Source organism: Macrobrachium nipponense, chromosome 20 (genome assembly GCF_015104395.2).
Source record: "Macrobrachium nipponense isolate FS-2020 chromosome 20, ASM1510439v2, whole genome shotgun sequence".
Classification (NCBI taxonomy): Eukaryota; Metazoa; Arthropoda; class Malacostraca; order Decapoda; family Palaemonidae; genus Macrobrachium; species Macrobrachium nipponense.
Window position 1 is genome coordinate 85,537,662 of NC_061089.1, and position 18,812 is coordinate 85,556,473.

At 38.3% G+C, this 18,812-nt stretch overlaps 1 pseudogene; it reads left to right on the forward strand.

The window, feature by feature from the left end:
* Positions 1 to 5,646, forward strand: part of LOC135220679 (uncharacterized) — a 36,722-nt pseudogene extending 31,076 nt beyond the window's left edge.
* The last annotated feature ends 13,166 nt before the right edge of the window (positions 5,647 to 18,812 follow it).

Sequence of the window (18,812 nt, forward strand, 5' to 3'; positions counted from 1 at the left end):
AGCTCGGTCGGACGACCGATATGTTTGATTGTTGGCGTGGAACTGCCATTCTAAAGATCGCGTCGATAGCGGAATATTAGCTATCTAAGCAATCATATAAAAACAACATACGTAGTCCGCCGGCTCGGAATTGGGGTTACAAGTTTCCGGCGTAGGTTAACAGTCAACCGCTTCCCATGGAAGTTGTTGTGCAAAGTTATCATAAACATAAAAATGTTGACAAAGCTTAGAGCTAGATCAGGCTACTGCAGACAGCGCATAGCGTAATCTAGGTCTGCTTTGGTCACGTAGAACCCTCCTAATGCCATGACCCCAGGTCATTGGTTTATATTTACAGATCTTGTAAATTTAATATATATGTAATTATTACATATATATGTGAGGCCTAGGGTTTTTGATTGATAATATATTGTCCATGTGTTCTCTGTGACCTATGGAATGTGGAGAACAGTACAGAGGTAACGACCTGAGAGTAGCTAATGAATGAGTTTCTGGGGATGGCGTGAGATAAAAATGCTTAGTTCGACAAGTCAATGTACTGAGTTTATTAACTCTTCTCAAAGTGCCTTTGTGAAACTGGATGCAACTAGTGTTGCGAGGCGCTAACGAACTGTGCGTTCGTATGTGTGTGTGCGCCTCTTTCTGTTAAAAGAGTGTCATACCCAAGCCTATGGGAGGATTTTTGACAGAGGGGCTTCAAGTCACAGGCAAGATGCCGTGGCGTTCGCCGGGGAGTTTTTGTGACATAGTGTTTAAGTGTCCGGTTGCTTGGGTGAGTGTTGAAGTGCTTTAGCCAAAGACTGGCTTGTTGTCTGTTTGACATTTTTATGATAATATCCAATATTTAACCTCTGTCTGTTAAACTTGTGTGTGTACTTACCGGGATGTGTTCTGTATCTTTGAAACAGACGATTCTGGTACTTCTGGAATGCAGGGGGACAAAGAGTTCCCAGATGGGTGTAGACTTTTTTGGTGACTAATGATTACTATCGGACATTGTACTATTCGGTGTTTTTTGAGTTAGTCTGTAAGACTGGATTACTTGATTGATTGATTTATTTATTCATTGTTAATAAACGTTAATGTTATGATGCGACTCTCTCATTTTCATTACCTGTTAGAATGGAGAAAGGTGTCGGTGCTAGAGAGAGAGAGAGAGAGAGAGAGAGAGAGAGAGAGAGAGGGAGAGATTGCCGAGAGAGAGAGAGAGAGAGAGAGAGAGAGAGAGAGAGAGGGATTGCCGAGAGAGAGAGAGAGAGGCTGTGTGAGTAATGCTGTGTGTTGGTTTGCCTTCCGTTTCGTGCTCACGCTTACCTAATGAATAATGGGGGGGGGGGGAATCCCCCCATAACATATATATATATATATATATATATATATATATATATATATATATATATATATATATATTCACACACATACTATATCTGCGTATTATTATTCATAATTCACATTGAGTAGAAAACTGAAACCTTTTGCTGGAGAAATATCCACCACCACCCAATATCGAAGGACAAGAGAAATGCATAGCTTTTGCATTCCAATATTATTTGCAACTGGGACCATTTTCAGTCTCCGATAGACTTCGGGGAATTTCAAGAGACTCCTTTTGTATCAAAAGCGAAGTGAAAAGAGCACTAAAATTCCAACGATTAGAGAGAGAGAGAGAGAGAGAGAGAGAGAGAGAGAGAGAGAGAGAGAGAGAGAGAGAGAGAGAATATCTTTCATTCCTGTGCCACCTTTTGCTTTAAATGACTTGATTCTGAGCCTGCCAAAGACTTGTAGAAGGCTTCTTTCTGTTAATTATATATCATTTGATAACGGACGTTCTCTCTCTCTCTCTCTCTCTCTCCCGGGAAAATTGGGAATTATCAATATTCTTATTGCTAAAATCTTCGAAAAGATTTTCAGTTGTAAAGGTCACAAATATGACGTAAGATGTTAATTGTTTCAAGAAATGGGATTAATTTTAATACAAAGAAGAGGGATGTTATTGGAAACTGTTACAGGTGATGATTCTGGAAGTCAAATTTAGCATTGATACGATTAATTCTTATGGTCCTTGCAACATTGACGAATTGTAGCATTGGAGATAAGGTTGAATTTAACTTGTATTCCCTTTTAAAATTCACGTGAGTAGAAGAGATAGGTACCTATTCCCAGTCATACAAAAGGGTTACAGAAAGGTCACAGGTCATCGGGCAAAGGTCATTATTTTGTAAAACTGAAGACCTGTAGCATCATTGAAGATAAGGTCTAATTTAACGTGTAATACCCCCTTTAAAATTCACGTGGATAGGAGAGTTACCTATTCCCAGTCATGCATAAGGGTTACAGAAAGGTCACAGGTCATCGGACAAAGGTCATTATTTTGTAAAACTGAAGACCTGTAGCATCATTGAAGACAAGGTCTAATTTAACGTGTACTACCCCTTTTAAAATTCACGTGGAGAGAAGAGTTACCTATTCCCAGTCATGCATAAGGGTTACAGAAAGTTCATAGGTCACAGGTCATCAGTCTAAGGTCATTGTTTTGTAGCAACAAACGTCCTCAGGCGTAGAGGCAATGGTCGAATTGAATTCATACTGCTCTTAAAATTGAAACGCATAGATGAGTGATCAAGTCCCATTCGTGCATAAGAGTTACAGAAATGTCAGGTCATAGGTCGTAAAGGGCATGAGTCACAATTGTCCTCAGTCTTTCAATTTACCTTCCATCTGTATTTTTATTTTCAATGACGCTGGGAAAAGGTTGAATATAAAGGTTGGCTATAAGATTTATTAAGTCCCATTGATGCGTGATGCGTACACACAAAGGTCATAAGTCATAGGTCATAGGTCACAGGCCACGATCGTCCTCAACCGTTCACCTTAACCTCCCATCTGTGCTATTGTCATTTCAGACGAATCCTTTGATATAAATGGAGAAAAGAGTTACCTATTCCCAGTCATGCATAAGGGTTACAGAAAGTTCATAGGTCACAGGTCATCAGTCTAAGGTCATTGTTTTGTAGCAACAAACGTCCTCAGGCGTAGAGGCAATGGTCGAATTGAATTCATACTGCCCTTAAAATTGAAACGCATAGATGAGTGATCAAGTCCCATTCGTGCATAAGAGTTACAGAAATGTCAGGTCATAGGTCGTAAAGGGCATGAGTCACAATTGTCCTCAGTTTTTCAATTTACCTTCCATCTGTATTTTTATTTTCAATGACGCTGGGAAAAGGTTGAATATAAAGGTTGGCTATATGATTTATTAAGTCCCATTGATGCGTGATGCGTACACTCAAAGGTCATAAGTCATAGGTCATAGGTCATAGGCCACGATCGTCCTCAACCGTTCACCTTAACCTCCCATCTGTGCTAATGTCATTTCAGCCGAATCCTTTGATATAATTGGAGAGTGACTGAACAATATTAATTGAATCAGAAGAGCATCAGACCGTGATATCTGAAACTGCATAAAATGAAATGACTGATTACTGTGTCTGCTCTTAGCGCACCGGGGTACTTACTATGCATTTCTGGGCCGTGTCCAATTGATTTTCGTTGATAAAATCCTACCAAAACATCGGATATGGGTCACATTTTGGAAATAGGTATTTGAAGCCACAGCCTAATTGGCAAAAATATGCAGTAAGGTCTAATGTGAATAATAAAGGCACTTACCAGAGTAAATATAAGAAATTGAAAGGGTAACTTAGCTAAATTTAAACGCACCCAGAAAGAGGCTAGTTGTGACGTGAACTATGACATCAGACGTAATACCCAGTAAACTTTCCATTCACAATAGTAAACACGCCGATAACAGGAGGAGGACAGCAGAGCATTCATACGTCAAAGCCAATCTGTTCTATGTGACTGCTGTCTGGTGCTTCACTTATGACAGGCCTGGCAAATTGTCCTTGTGGCTGCAAGACTGCTTTCGTGCTGCATGTTTTTGCAGTATGCAATAAAGAAAATAACTGCATGCGTCATATGATTAATATTAACAGGTAAGTGGGTAACAGATCATGCAACAAACCACCCAAGATGATTTCAGACACGGAAGCCTAAATTAACAATTTTATAGGGGTCTATACTTTGAATGACGAGTTTTGGAAAAAAAATGAGATATATATTTTCTTTATATTAATGTATCTCTAAATTTTCACAATAAGAATAACAGAGGACAGATTTTTTCTTGACTGCAAACTAACTCACTGACTAGCTTCATCAACCATATTTAACAATTTACCTATTCTACTGATCTCCTTATATATATATAGGATATATATATATGATATATATATATATATATATATATATATATATATATATATATATATATATATATACTGTACTTACACACACACACACACACATTTATATATAAAGCTTCATTTATAAATTATGTGTATGTGCATGTATGTACATTATATGTCTAAGTTCATATATGTAAAGCATTTATATATCTCTAAATATTCTACTCATACTCTTCCTTGATGTCGAAGTATGAATAATAACAATAATGATGATTATATTAATAACAACAATAATGATAATAACTGTGACGAATATTAATGTCATTATTATGACTTATAATATTATAAATTTCTTTGCATGAACGTTTGCGTAGAGAAAACAAAGTATAACATATAATGCATTTTTATTCACTAGCTAAATACTGGTCTTTGTCCACACAGGCCCTACGACCGTGTGGCAAATTTCATGGGTATCACGTCGCTTTCTGTGAGGAAGATTGTTCACCGTAACAGATCAGTGATCTCACATGAGTCTGCTGGCGAAGTATTTCCTATACCACAAGTCTTTGATAATTTTACAGTGGGTGCCATTCGTCGGTTTGTTCACGAGATATTTGCTGCAAAGCAAGTATTTACTGTTAGAACCCTGATGACAGATTTGAAGACAGCCACCATAATCCCTGAAACAACCTCCGAGATAGCGGTGTGGCGGCTCCTGCAAGAATATGGGATTCAGATATAAAACGTCTCAACGAAAGATGTATCTTGCAAAAGAGTCCATTGATGTGGTTTGCCGACGGATCGGGGCTCTCCGGGCTCTGAAGCGCCATCGAGAAGATGGAAGGGAGATAGTATATGTCGATGAGACGTGGTTCACCACCAGAATGAGCCACAACAGAGAGTGGGTGAACACCGCACAACCTGTTACCAGGGCCACGCATAGCCGACAGGTACCACCTGGCGAGGGAGAGCGCTTCGTGTTGGTAGCAGCTGGCACAGCAAATGGATTTATTGAAGGCTCTTTCCTTTGTTATCCTGCAAAGAGTACAAGTGGCGATTACCACGGGAAAATGACAGGCGAGCTGTTCATACGCTGGTTAACAACGTAGCTTCTACCATTGCTGCCTGAACCATCAGTATTGGTGCTCGACAACGCACCTTATCACAGCCAGCTATTAGACGAGTGTCGGTGTCCTACCACAGCCACCAAGAAAGCAGACCTTATTACCTGGCTTCAGAGTCGCCGAATCCCTGCCCCAGACGGTGCCACAAGACCTGGGCTGTTGCTCATATGTCAACAGAACAGGCCAAAACCACTGTACATCGTGGACAACATAATTCGAGAGTGGGGCCACGAGGTGGTGCGTCTGCCACCTGCCCACCCAGAGCTCAATGCCATTGAGCAAGTATGGGCGTGTATGAAACGTCATGTGCGTTCATCTTTACAGCGATTCACACGGGCAGACTTGCAGGCAAGACTGGAGGAAGGCAAGCTTTTGGCCACTGAAAGTGTTTGGGGGTCTGCAGTGAAACGATCTCGAGCCTTTGAGGATGGGTATTGGTCAATGGACAACATTCAAGAGCCTGTTGGACCTATCATTATAAACTTAGACAACGATGACGAGGATATAGAAGACCTATACCTGGATGATGACGATGATGAAAATGAATAAAAATTATTTTGGTTGTGTGTTCTCTAATTTCTTTTTTTCCCCTTTACTCATATAGAAATATTGATTTCTGTATTTGTAACGAAACTTCTTTACTTATGGTCTGCTCCATGAGCAAGACTCAGATTCGAACAAGTTCTGTCTTAAACTTAAACAAACAACAACATATGCTTTACATAGTTTTATATTTAATGTATAAGTTTATATCACATTTCAGTTTTAATGCAGTTCAGCAGAATAATTGGATTAATGGATTATAAAATTTATGTTATAGCCCAAGTGCTTAGACTATGAATTATGAGTATCATATTGCACTACAATGTAGTTATGCTAAAAGGAAATATATATATATATATATATATATATATATATATATATATATATATATATATATATATATATATAGCGAATACCGTGGTATTCGCTTATTTATGAAGTCACGTGCATCTACTGTGATTTTTTAAGCATATATATATATATATATATATATATATATATATATATATATATACATATATATATATATATATATTATATATATATATATATATATATATATATATATATATATATATATATATATATATATATATATATATATATATATATATATATATATATATATATATATATATATATATATATATATATATGAAAGAGAGAGAGAGAGAGAGAGAGAGAGAGAGAGAGAGACTGTAAGAGAGAGAGAGAGAGAAGAAGTGTAAAGGGTAGCTGTTTGTGTGTCTTCATTCATAAAGTGGCTATACGACTGGAGTGTCTAATAACTACGTCATACTACAGTAGGGTATCAATGAGTGGGAGGGCCTTCAGTAATGACGTCTACATAGTCTCTCTCTGGGTGCGTCTAAATTTAGCTAAGTTACCCTTTCAATTTCTTAGATTTACTCTGGTAAGTGCCTTTATTATTCACATTAGACATTATTGCATATTTTTGCCAATTAGGCTGTGGCTTCAAATACCTATTTCCAAAATGTGACCCATATCCGATGTTTTGGTAGGATTTTATCAGCGAAAATCAATTGGACACGGCCAAGAAATGTATAGTTTTTCATTCTTTCAAAAGAACCGGTTGTTGTCGCTGTTATTGTTGTCACTGTTAGTGATGAACCGGTCGTTAGGATCCTTGTTAGACTGGTGTTGTTAATTAGTGATAATGAGGCTTTTTCCTGGGAATGAGGATAATTATATGAAAATAGTATCATTTTAATTTGGGATCCAACACTGTCTGTACGTGGATACGTTTATTGATTTTAATTGCATTGCGTTGATATGTGGTCTTATTATTATTATTATTATTATTATTATTATTATTATTATTATTATTATTATTTTGCTCTATCACAGTCCTCCAATTCGACTGGGTGGTATTTATAGTGTGGGGTTCCGGGTTGCATCCTGCCTCCTTAGGAGTCCATCACTTTTCTTATTATGTGCGCCGTTTCTAGGATCACACTCTTCTGCATGAGTCCTCGAGCTACTTCAGCGTCTAGTTTTTCTAGATTCCTTTTCAGGGATCTTGGGATCGGGCCTAGTGTTCCTATGATTATGGGTACGATTTCCACTGGCATATCCCATATCCTTCTTAGGTCTATTTTCAGATCTTGATACTTATGGATACTTTTGGAGGGGTGCCGATCGTAAAGATATTTGCCAAAAATACACTAATCAAGACAGGCTAATGAATTTATCAGGCATTATTAGCACTATAATAACGCATATTCTCTGTAAGTTTTATCATCCTACAGGGAAAATAAATGATTTTATGAAAAAAAATGTGAAATTCAGGGTCCCTTGTACTGAAGGTTATTTGGTGATCGGTGAGAAACTACAGTCTTGAATAGAAATTCGGTCTTACAGAATGTTGGTATATCCCCCTGGAACATGCACATAAATCATTATCAAAATAGAACAGTAAATAAGCACGTAACAAAAAAAAAAAGAGCAACAACTGAAGCGAAAGCGCAGCCGATAAATATGGAAATCGCAAATATTATAGTATATCTCTCTAAATTGGTCGATGTCGTTTTCTACGTTTCCTACGAGTAGTTTCATCTCAGAAAACCATTTTAGGGGTATTAAAACTAATTTTTCAAGTTTCTTGTCCTCAGAAAAAATCGCTTTTTTGCTTTTTCTCTGGTTTGTTTTTTTCGGGAAGGGGGGGGGGGGTATTTCTTTGATTGTCCTAAATAATATAATTTTTAGATGTTTTAGGCTATCAAGTGACATAATAAACTACAAACTCTCAGAAGGTTTTGTCCCTAAATCGAGGTTTGAATTTTTTCTGAATATTTCTTCCTAGCTATAGTCTTATTTTTCGGCGGGGCTTTCGCTGAACTTACCTGAAGTTGTTGCTCCTTTTTTTTTGTTACGTGCTTATTTACTGTTCTATTTTGACAATACTTTATGTGCATGCTCCAGGGGGATATACCAACATTCTGTAAGACCGAATTTCTATTCAAGACTGTAGTTTCTCACCGATCACCAAATAACCTTCAGTACATTTTTTTTCATAAAATCATTTATTTTCCCTGTAGGATGATGAAAATCACAGAGAATATGCGTTATTATAGTGCTAATAATGCCTGATAAATTCATTAGCCTGTCTAGATTAGTGTATTTTTGGCAAATATTTTTACGATCGGCACCCCTACAGACTACCCTTATCCATTTTTTCCCTCTCTTTCTCTTCAACTCTGATGTCCCAATGGTATTGCGATTATTATTATTATTATTATCATTATTATTATTATTATTATTATTATTATTATTATTATTATTATTTTATTATTATTATTATTATTTTTGCTCTATCACAGTCCTCCAATTCGACTGGGTGGTATTTATAGTGTGGGGTTCCGGGTTGCATCCTGCCTCCTTAGGAGTCCATCACTTTTCTTACTATGTGTGCCGTTTCTAGGATCACACTCTTCTGCATGAGGCCCGGAGCTACTTAAGCCTCTAGTTTTTCTAGATTCCTTTTCAGGGATCTTGGGATCGTGCCTAGTGCTCCTATGATTATGGGTACGATTTCCACTGGCATATCCCATATCCTTCTTATTTCTATTTTCAGATCTTGATACTTATCCATTTTTTCCCTCTCTTTTTCTTCAACTCTGGTGTCCCATGGTATTGCGACATCAATGAGTGATACTTTCTTCTTGACTTTGTCAATCAACGTCACGTCTGGTCTGTTTGCACGTATCACCCTTTCCGTTCTGATACCATAGTCCCAGAGGATCTTTGCCTGATCGTTTTCTATCACTCCCTCAGGTTGGTGCTCGTACCACTTATTACTGCAAGGTAGCTGATGTTTCTTGCACAGGCTCCAGTGGAGGGCTTTTGCTACTGAATCATGCCTCTTTTTGTACTGGTTCTGTGCAAGTGCCGGGCATTCGCTTGCTATGTGGTTTATGGTTTCATTTTTCGTATTGCACTTCCTACATATGGGAGAGATGTTATTTCCATCTATCGTTCTTTGAACATATCTGGTTCTTAGGGCCTGATCTTGTGCCGCTGTTATCATTCCCTCAGTTTCCTTCTTTAGCTCTCCCCTCTGTAGCCATTGCCATGTGTCATCACTGGCTAGTTCTTTAGTCTGTCTCATGTATTGTCCGTGCATTGGTTTGTTGTGCCAGTTCTCTGTTCTGGTCTCTCATCTCCTGTCTCTGTATATTTTTGGGTCTTCGTCTACTTTTATTAGTCCTTCTTCCCATGCACTCTTTAGCCACTCGTCTTCACTGGTTTTCAGATATTGCCCCAGTGCTCTGTTCTCGGTGTTGACGCAGTCCTCTATACTTAGTAGTCCTCTCCCTCCTTCCTTTCGTGTTATGTATAGTCTGTCCGTATTTGCTCTTGGGTGTAGTGCTTTGTGTATTGTTATATGTTTCCTGGTTTTCTGATCTATGCTGCGGAGTTCTGCCTTCGTCCATTCGACTATTCCTGTGCTGTTTCTGATTACTGGCACTGCCCATGTGTTTATGGCTTTTATCATATTTCCGGCGTTGAGTTTTGACTTGAGTATCGCCTTGAGTCTCTGCATATATTCTTTCCTGATCGTGTCCTTCATATCTTGGTGTTTTATATCCCCTCCTTCCATTATTCCCAGGTATTTGTATCCTGTCTCATCTATGTGTTTGATGTTGCTCCCATCTGGTAGCTTTATTATTATTATTATTATGTTGGTCTATCACAGTCATCCTATTCGACTGGTGTTGTTTTTATAGTGTGGGGTCCTGGGTTGTATCCTGCCTCCTTAGGAGTCCACCACTTTTCTTACTATGTGTGCTGTTTCTAGAAGCACATTCTTCCGCATGAGTCCTTGAGCTACTTCGGCATCTAGTTTTTCCAGGTTCCTTTTCAGGGATTTTGGGATCGTGCCTAGTGTTCCTATGATTATGGGTATAATTTCCACTGGCATATCCCATATCCTTCTTATTTCTATTTTCAGGTCTTGATACTTATCTAAATCTGTCTTTTTCTCTCTTTTTCTCTTCTACTCTGGTGTCCTATGGTATTGTGACATCAATGAGTGATACTTTCTTCTTGATTTTGTTATTATTATTATTTTTTTTTTTTTGCTCTATCACAGTCCTCCAATTCGACTGGATGGTATTTATAGTGTGGGGTTCCGGGTTGCATCCTGCCTCCTTAGGAGTCCATCACTTTTCTTACTATGTGTGCCGTTTCTAGGATCATTATTATTATAATTATTATTATTATTATTCTAATTCGACTGGGTGGTATTTATAGTGTGGGGTTCCGGGTTGCATCCTGCCTCCTTAGGAGTCCATCACTTTTCTTATTATGTGCGCCGTTTCTAGGATCACACTCTTCTGCATGAGTCCTCGAGCTACTTCAGCCTCTAGTTTTTCCAGATTCCTTTTCAGGGATTTTGGGATCGTGCCTAGTGTTCCTATGATTATGGGTACAATTTCCACTGGCATATCCCATATCCTTCTTATTTCTATTTTCAGGTCTTGATACTTATCCATTTTTTCCATTTCTTTCTCTTCAACTCTGGTGTCCCATGGTATTGCGGCATCAATGAGTGATACCTTCTTCTTGACTTTGTCAATCAATGTCACGTCTGGTCTATTTGCACGTATCAACCTATCTGTTCTGATACCATAGTCCCAGAGGATCTTTGCCTGATCGTTTTCTATCACTCCTTCAGGTTGGTGTTCATACCACTTATTACTGCAAGGTAGCAGGTGTTTCTTACACAGGCTCCAGTGGAGGGCTTTTGCTACTGAATCATGCCTCTTTATTATTATTATTATTATTTCCTGGGAAGTACATTGGAATGACTACCATGCGTCTTGCGAAGAGAATCTCCTGTCATGCCCAAGAAGGGGCTATCAAGAACCACGCCCTCACCGCCCACCGAGACACAATCTCCCGGGACTGTATCATCCGTAACACCAGGATAATAGGGAGAGCACCCGACCCTCGACGTCTGCGCCTCCTGGAGGCGTTACTCATCCAGGAACAAAAGCCCTCCATGAACACGACACAGGAGGCCTTTTTGCTCCCGACCTGCACCCGAAGAAACACTCCAATAACGGCAAACATCACCATATCGCCGCCCGAAAACGCCCCAATCCAAGACGACATTAATACGATGGATAATACCAGCAGTGACATTAATACGATGCATAATACCAGCAGTGACGTCACGCGGCCTTTACCCAATCATAACGAAGCCCGGCGTGATGATATGCAGCTGAGAAGATCGGCGCACCTGCTGAGCATGCGATCGGGAGCTGGCTTGAGCCCGCAGCCAGGCAGCCAATGAAAAAGAAGCTCCCCACCCACGAGCCAATGAAAAGGCAGCGGCACGACGCCCCCCCGCTGCGCCACCGCAATATAAGCATCTGGACTCACCTTCTCACATTACGGGCTGCTCTGTGAGCAAGAGCCCGTGCTGACACAAGGTCAGCTAAATAAAAAACAACAACAACCTTCTCACTTCAGTCCTTCACACACCTCCGCCCAAGAGGATGTCTGAGGTTTATTCAGACGAAACGTCCGGAAAGGAATAGAAAGAATAGAAAAGAAATAGAATTTAACATCAATTCTATCTGTAATAAACTCTACGGGATATACCCGAAAATTTGACTACCCCAACTGAAATTTTTACCAATAACATCCAATCGTTCTACCTAATTGAGATATGTCAACCTTCGGTGCGTTGCTCACCAGTTTAAGCAACAATGAGAAAGCAATAATTAGAAAAATAGAGAAGAACCTGTATAAAATTAATGCAGCTGAGGCAGCAATTACTTTTAATAAAACATATTATTATTATTATTATTTTGCAGTTGTATTAATTGAAAGAAACCCGTTAACAGCATCAACACAGATCAAAGTACATTATAAAAATAAATTAAGACGTCAAACTGATTTGCAAGCTTTCCACCTTTCTGTAAATAAGATTGAAACGGCTCAATAAATGCTTGCTTCACGTAGGAAGCATCTATTTCGTTTCATATGATAAATCCTATGTTTTTAAGGGTCCGTTGACTCGGTTATCCAATACCCTTATTCTTTTGAGAAACGGAAGAAAAATTATGGTATTTGGAAAACCATAATGAATGTTTCCTGTCTGTTTTGGCTCTCAGGGAAATACTGTGACTCAGAGAGCGTCATTTTTCACAGCATCCGAAGGAGTTCGGAGACGAAGACAAATTTGAGAGAAGTAGATACAGATGATGCTGAGATAGAGGTAGGTCCTTGAACTAGGATGAACTGAAATGGATGGCAGTTAGTTTGAGGGAAGAATATTTATTGTCGCTTTTATTTATTGGGATTATTTGTGAAAACTAATTCTGTTTATCGTACGAGTATGCAACCTTGCCTCTACAAGATATCACCGATAGCGAGTGGAAGCTATTTAAAGACAATTGATATAAAAGAAACAGGAAATTTAAATGCTGTTCTTGATACTATTTTCCCAAAATGTTCGAAATTCTTACCTAGTAAGAATTACTAGGCTTAGTAATTGTCAAGATATATCAACCAGCCAGTTTTGTAAACATTTGCACAATTTACTGGAGTAGATATTATCAAACCTTAATTCACTATTAACGTTTCTCTGACAACCTGTTAAAATATTATGGTATAAACTCTCTTCTCTCTCTCTCTCTCTCTCTCTCTCTCTCTCTCTCTCTCTCTCTCTCTTGCGACCTTGTCATGATGAAACTTTCTTTCTGCCTGTATTTTACTTTCATAAAACACACTATTTCTCTCTCTCTCTCTTTCTCTCTCTCCTTGTATCCTTGTTCCCTCTTTTTTCCCTCGTTCATGGTATCCCCCTAGAAATGCCATAGGATTCCCAAATAAAGGATACTGGGAGTGACACTTTGCGTGGCAGGTAGGAGGACGTGTCCATCATCCTCTCTCTCTCTCTATTGGGATAAGCAACTTTTTTTGTATAAAGGAGACTAGTTTCATCCCATTGTTTTCTGGGATGACAATGGCCTCTTAGGTACGAATGACCAAGCTATTGTATCAGTTTTATTTTGTTTTATTAGTTTTTTACTATATTAATGTATATATATATATATATATATATATATATATATATATATATATTTATCTATATACATATATCATATGTATATATATATATATATATATATATATATATATATATATGTATATATATATATATATATTATATATTACATAGATATATGTATATAGATAAATATATATAGTATATATATATATATATATATATATATATATATATATATATAATATATATATATCTTATATATATATATAATATATATATATATATATATATATATATATATTAAAATAATAATATATCTATATATATATATATATACACATACACACACATATTTATGTATACATACATGTATCTTATTATATATATATCTATATATATATATATATATATATATAAAAATATATATATATATATATATATATATATATATGGGTGGTTACACATATACTGACATATATGTGTATATATACATATAAATAAATATACATGTATATCAATATATACATATATATATATATATATATATATATATATATATATATATATATATATATATATATATATATATATATCTATATATTTGTCAGTATGTTGATCCTTTTTCATTAAATATTATTATTTAAAATTTATTTATTTTTTGATATTTGTTAAACCTAGTTTTTAAGTTTCACTTGTCGTTTTGTATAACAACTGTTTGCTTGTTATTAACATTTGTGTTTATCTTTAAGGAGGTTGTGTGAGTGGTCCCTCCCCTGTGGATAAGGGGGGGGGGGTAACTTCTTGGCTTAAGGGAGGAGAACAGGCAGTCGTTCTCTGGACCTTGTCACTTTTGGATGATTTTTGACCTTGCCTCAGGCACTAAGAGTACTGCCGTCTCTTGCTTCGTGGTGCTTGCAGCCTCTATTGGTGATTTGCCCGTACCTGCAGGACCTGAGGATCACTGAATATCTGTTATCTTCAGATTGGGAGATCTCTCCAGATAACATATCTGGACGTCCTTGGGAATCACCGCACCACCTCTGGTTCAGTTATAAAACCAGGGGGATCTCGCTGTCCCATGGTAAGGTTGTTTAATACCTTTTTGCATTGATCACGGCTGCGATTCTGTGGAGACTGCTCGACTGGGCCCCCTAGTTATTAACCACCTGTGGTACCACTCCTCCAGACGTGGAGGATTCTGTATTCTTTAAAAAGAATAATAAGCATTTTTGAACAAGAAGATTTTTGGTGACAAGCTTGGTATTAGCCTGTAATCGTCAGGATATTCTTTCTTTTTGATTTCCTCCTCCTTTCTGGGCCCCCTTATTTTGGTTTGAGTGTGTTGGTTATGCTATCTTAATTTTGTATACGTGTGTTGAATTGTTATTAAGTGTGATAGTAATTCATTTATTTCCTGTTCTTAAAGAGGTTCAGGTGTATTTTCTGTCTGGTTCTTTATGTATTAAATTTATGGTTTTTCATTGTGTTTGTTTACTCCTCCCTTGAATTCATCCTTGCACTTTGAAAATTGAGTTTGTGGTATGATTCCACCTTATTGTGGACTTCGTATCAGTGGTATATGGATACTTAAAGAGAAAATTGAATAGTATTTTGGTGACGGTAAAACGAGCCGTTACAATATATATATATATATATATATATATATATATATATATATATATATATATATATATATATATATATATATATATATTAGACTCCTTTTACAATAATCACCGACGAAATTAAATGAATCTTATTGATTGAGGTCAGTTTTTCTCCTTTTTATTTTAAAGAACTTCCCAAAAGACTAACTCTGATATTTCTTGCAGTTCCTCGAAATTCACTGAGAAATGTTTAAAAAGATTCAGAGCGACCTCCTAATGTTTTGCCAAATGGAGAGCATTTCGACAATACTGAGTTTCGGCTGCCCGAAGGCAAACAATCAAACGCCCCCCCACCCCTCCCCCCAAACCTATTACGACTCGTGCAGTAGGAACCAACCTTTCGGGACATTATCAAAGAAATTTGGAGTTTCTAAAGCACCGTTATGTTTTCTCGAGAAAGATATACATGGAATTGAATCTTTGAAATTCGTGTGCTTAAAAATTAGTATTTCAAAACTTCAGAATTGTCAGAATTCTCCTTGCATTTTAGTACATTTTAATCTGCTTGTCCATTTGCTAAATTTATTTTTTTCTTCTTTTGATAAGCAAGATTTCCTCTTTCTGTATTTTCCTTTAACATCTCTTATTCATTTCTAATGAGCACCATATTCGTTGGAAGCTTGAATTTGGCTTCCTTTTATTGGGCTGGGCTTCTGCTTGCGCTTCTATTTCAACTGGATTCATCCTCTAATTGATAATAATAATAATAATAATAATAATAATAATAATAATAATAATAATAATAATAAAATAATAAAAAACTTCAAGGCCCAATACCACACCCACGAATAGCAGAACAACTCCAGCATTATATCTCAAATCACCATGCACCCAAATGGATGACCACAGGAAGAACATCCTTAGTACAAAAAGACAAGAGTAAGGGAAATATAGCCAGTAACTACAGGCCTATCAACCTGCCTACCAATAATGTGGAAGTTACTAACAGGTTATCATCAGTGAAAGGAGCTATACAATTACCTAGAGGAGACAAACACCATCCCCCACCAACAGAAAGGCTGCAGAAGGAAGTGTAGGGGCACAAAAGCCAGCTCCTCATAGACAAAATGGTAATGAAGAACAGTAGGAGAAGGAAAACCAACCTAAGCATTGCATGGATAGACTATAAGAAAGCCTTCGACATGATACCACACACATGGCTAATAGAATGCCTGAAAACATATGGGGCAGAGGAAAAACACCATCAGCTTCCTCAAAAATACAATGCGCAACTGGAATACAATACTTACAAGCTCTGGAATAAGACTAGCAGAGGTTAATATCAGGAGAGGGGTCTTCCAGGGCGACTCACTGTCCCCAACTACTCTTCGTAGTAGCCATGATTCCCATGACAAAAGTACTACAGAAGATGGATGCGGGTACCAACTCAAGAAAACAAATAGAGGCAACAGAGAATCAACCATCTGATGTTCATGGACGACATCAAGCTGTATGGTAAGAGCATCAAGGAAATAGATACCCTAATCCAGACGGTAAGGATTGTATCTGGGGACATCAGGATGGAGTTTGGAATAGAAAAATGCGCCTTAGTCAACATACAATAAGGCAAAGTAACGAGAACTGAAGGGATAAAGCTACCAGATGGGAGCAAACATCAAACACATAGATGAGACAGGATAACAAATACCTGGAATAATGGAAGGAAGGGGATATAAAACACTAAGAGATGAAGGACACGATCAGGAAAGAATATATGCAGAGACTCAAGGCGATACTCAAGTCAAAACTCGACGCCGGAAATCTGATCAAAACGCCATAAACATATGGGCAGTGCCAGTAATCAGATACAGCGCAGGAATAGTGGAATGGACGAAGGCAGAACTCCGCAGCATAGATCAGAAAACCAGGAAACATATGACAATACACAAAGCACTACACCCAAGAGCAAATACGGACAGACTATACATAACACGAAAGGAAGGAGGGCGGAGAGGACTACTAAGTATAGAGGACTGCGTCAACACCGAGAACAGAGCACTGGGGCAATATCTGAAAACCAGTGAAGACGAGTGGCTAAAGAGTGCATGGGAAGAAGGACTAATAAAAGTAGACGAAGACCCAAAAATATACAGAGACAGGAGAATGACAAACAGAACAGAGGACTGGCACAACAAACCAATGCACGGACAATACATGAGACAGACTAAAGAGAACTAGCAGCGATGACACATGGGAATGGCTACAGAGGGGAGAGCTAAAGAAGGAAACTGAAGGAATGATAACGGCGGCACAAGGTCAGGCCCTAAGAACCAGATAGTTCAAAGAAACGATAGATGGAAAATAACATCTCTCCCACTTGTAGGAAGTGCAATACGAAAATGAAACCATAAACCACATAGCAAGCGAATGCCCGGCACTTGCACAGAACCAGTACAAAAAGAGGCATGATTCAGTAGCAAAAGCCCTCCACTGGAGCCCTGCGCACGAAAACATCAGCTACCTTGCAGTTAATAAGAAAGTGGTACGAGCACCAACCTGAGGGAGTGATAGAAAACGATCAGGCAAAGATCCTCTGGGACATGGTATCAGGACGGATAGGGTGATACGTGCAAACAGACCAGACGTGACGTTGATTGACAAAGTCAAGAAGACAGTATCACTCATTGATGTCGCAATACCATGGGACACCAGAGTTGAAGAGAAAGAGAGGGAAAAAAAATGGATAAGTTATCAAGATCTGAAAATAGGAAAATTAAGAAGGATATGGGATATGCCAGTGGAAATCGTACCCATAATCATAGGAGCACTAGGCACGATCCCAAGATCCCTGAAAAGGAATCTAGAAAAAACTAGAGGCTGAAGTAGCTCCGGGCCTCATGCAGAAGAGTGTGATCCTAGAAACGGCCACACATAGTAAGAAAAGTGATTGGACTCCTAAGGAGGCAGGATGCAACCCGGAACCCCACACTATAAATACCACCCAGTCGAATTGGAGGACTGTGATAAGCCAAAAAAAAAAAAAAAAAAAAAAAAAAAAACAATAATAATAATAATAATAATAGTGTATGTATGCTGGAAACAGACCTTCTTTCAAATAAGTTTTATTGAAAATAATGGCAGAATTCACAGAATTGATTTTGTACAATATTCTTTCAATTCTCCTTATGATTTGCCTTTCTGGCACGCTGGTATTATAAAGCAGCTGTCCAAAGTTCATCGTGCTGTAGGTCGTCAACGGAAATTTCGGGCGGGCTGGTGTTATCAAAAGCAAACTGGTTATCAGGGACAGGCTGGGGTCGTCAACAGGTATACAGGTGCGTTTCGTAGGTCGGGAACAGGCCGTAGTCGTCAGGGGTCTATCCGGTATTTCTTGTTATTTCTTCGTTTCTGGTTTTTAAAAGGCGTTTTCTACATGTTTCAAAATGTTTCGGGCCACCTCGTTTGGCCATCTTCGGGACGGGATCGCTGAGTGCAATGGTCTGTGTCAGATGTATTCACGCTATTTATTGCATTCGGGTGGCTTGAAGAAACGGGCACCTCACTTTTCATTGGGCAATACCTGTGACGTCACGAGCGATGTCATCAGGGGGCCCGTTGCTGGTTGGCTGTCCTCTTCGTGGGCGGAGCCTCATCCTTATTGGTGATGGTGGGAGTCCCCTCGAAGGGCGTGCTACCAGGTCGTCCTCAGGGCGAGAACTTGAGCTGCGATCACCCTCAGGGTTACTAGGGA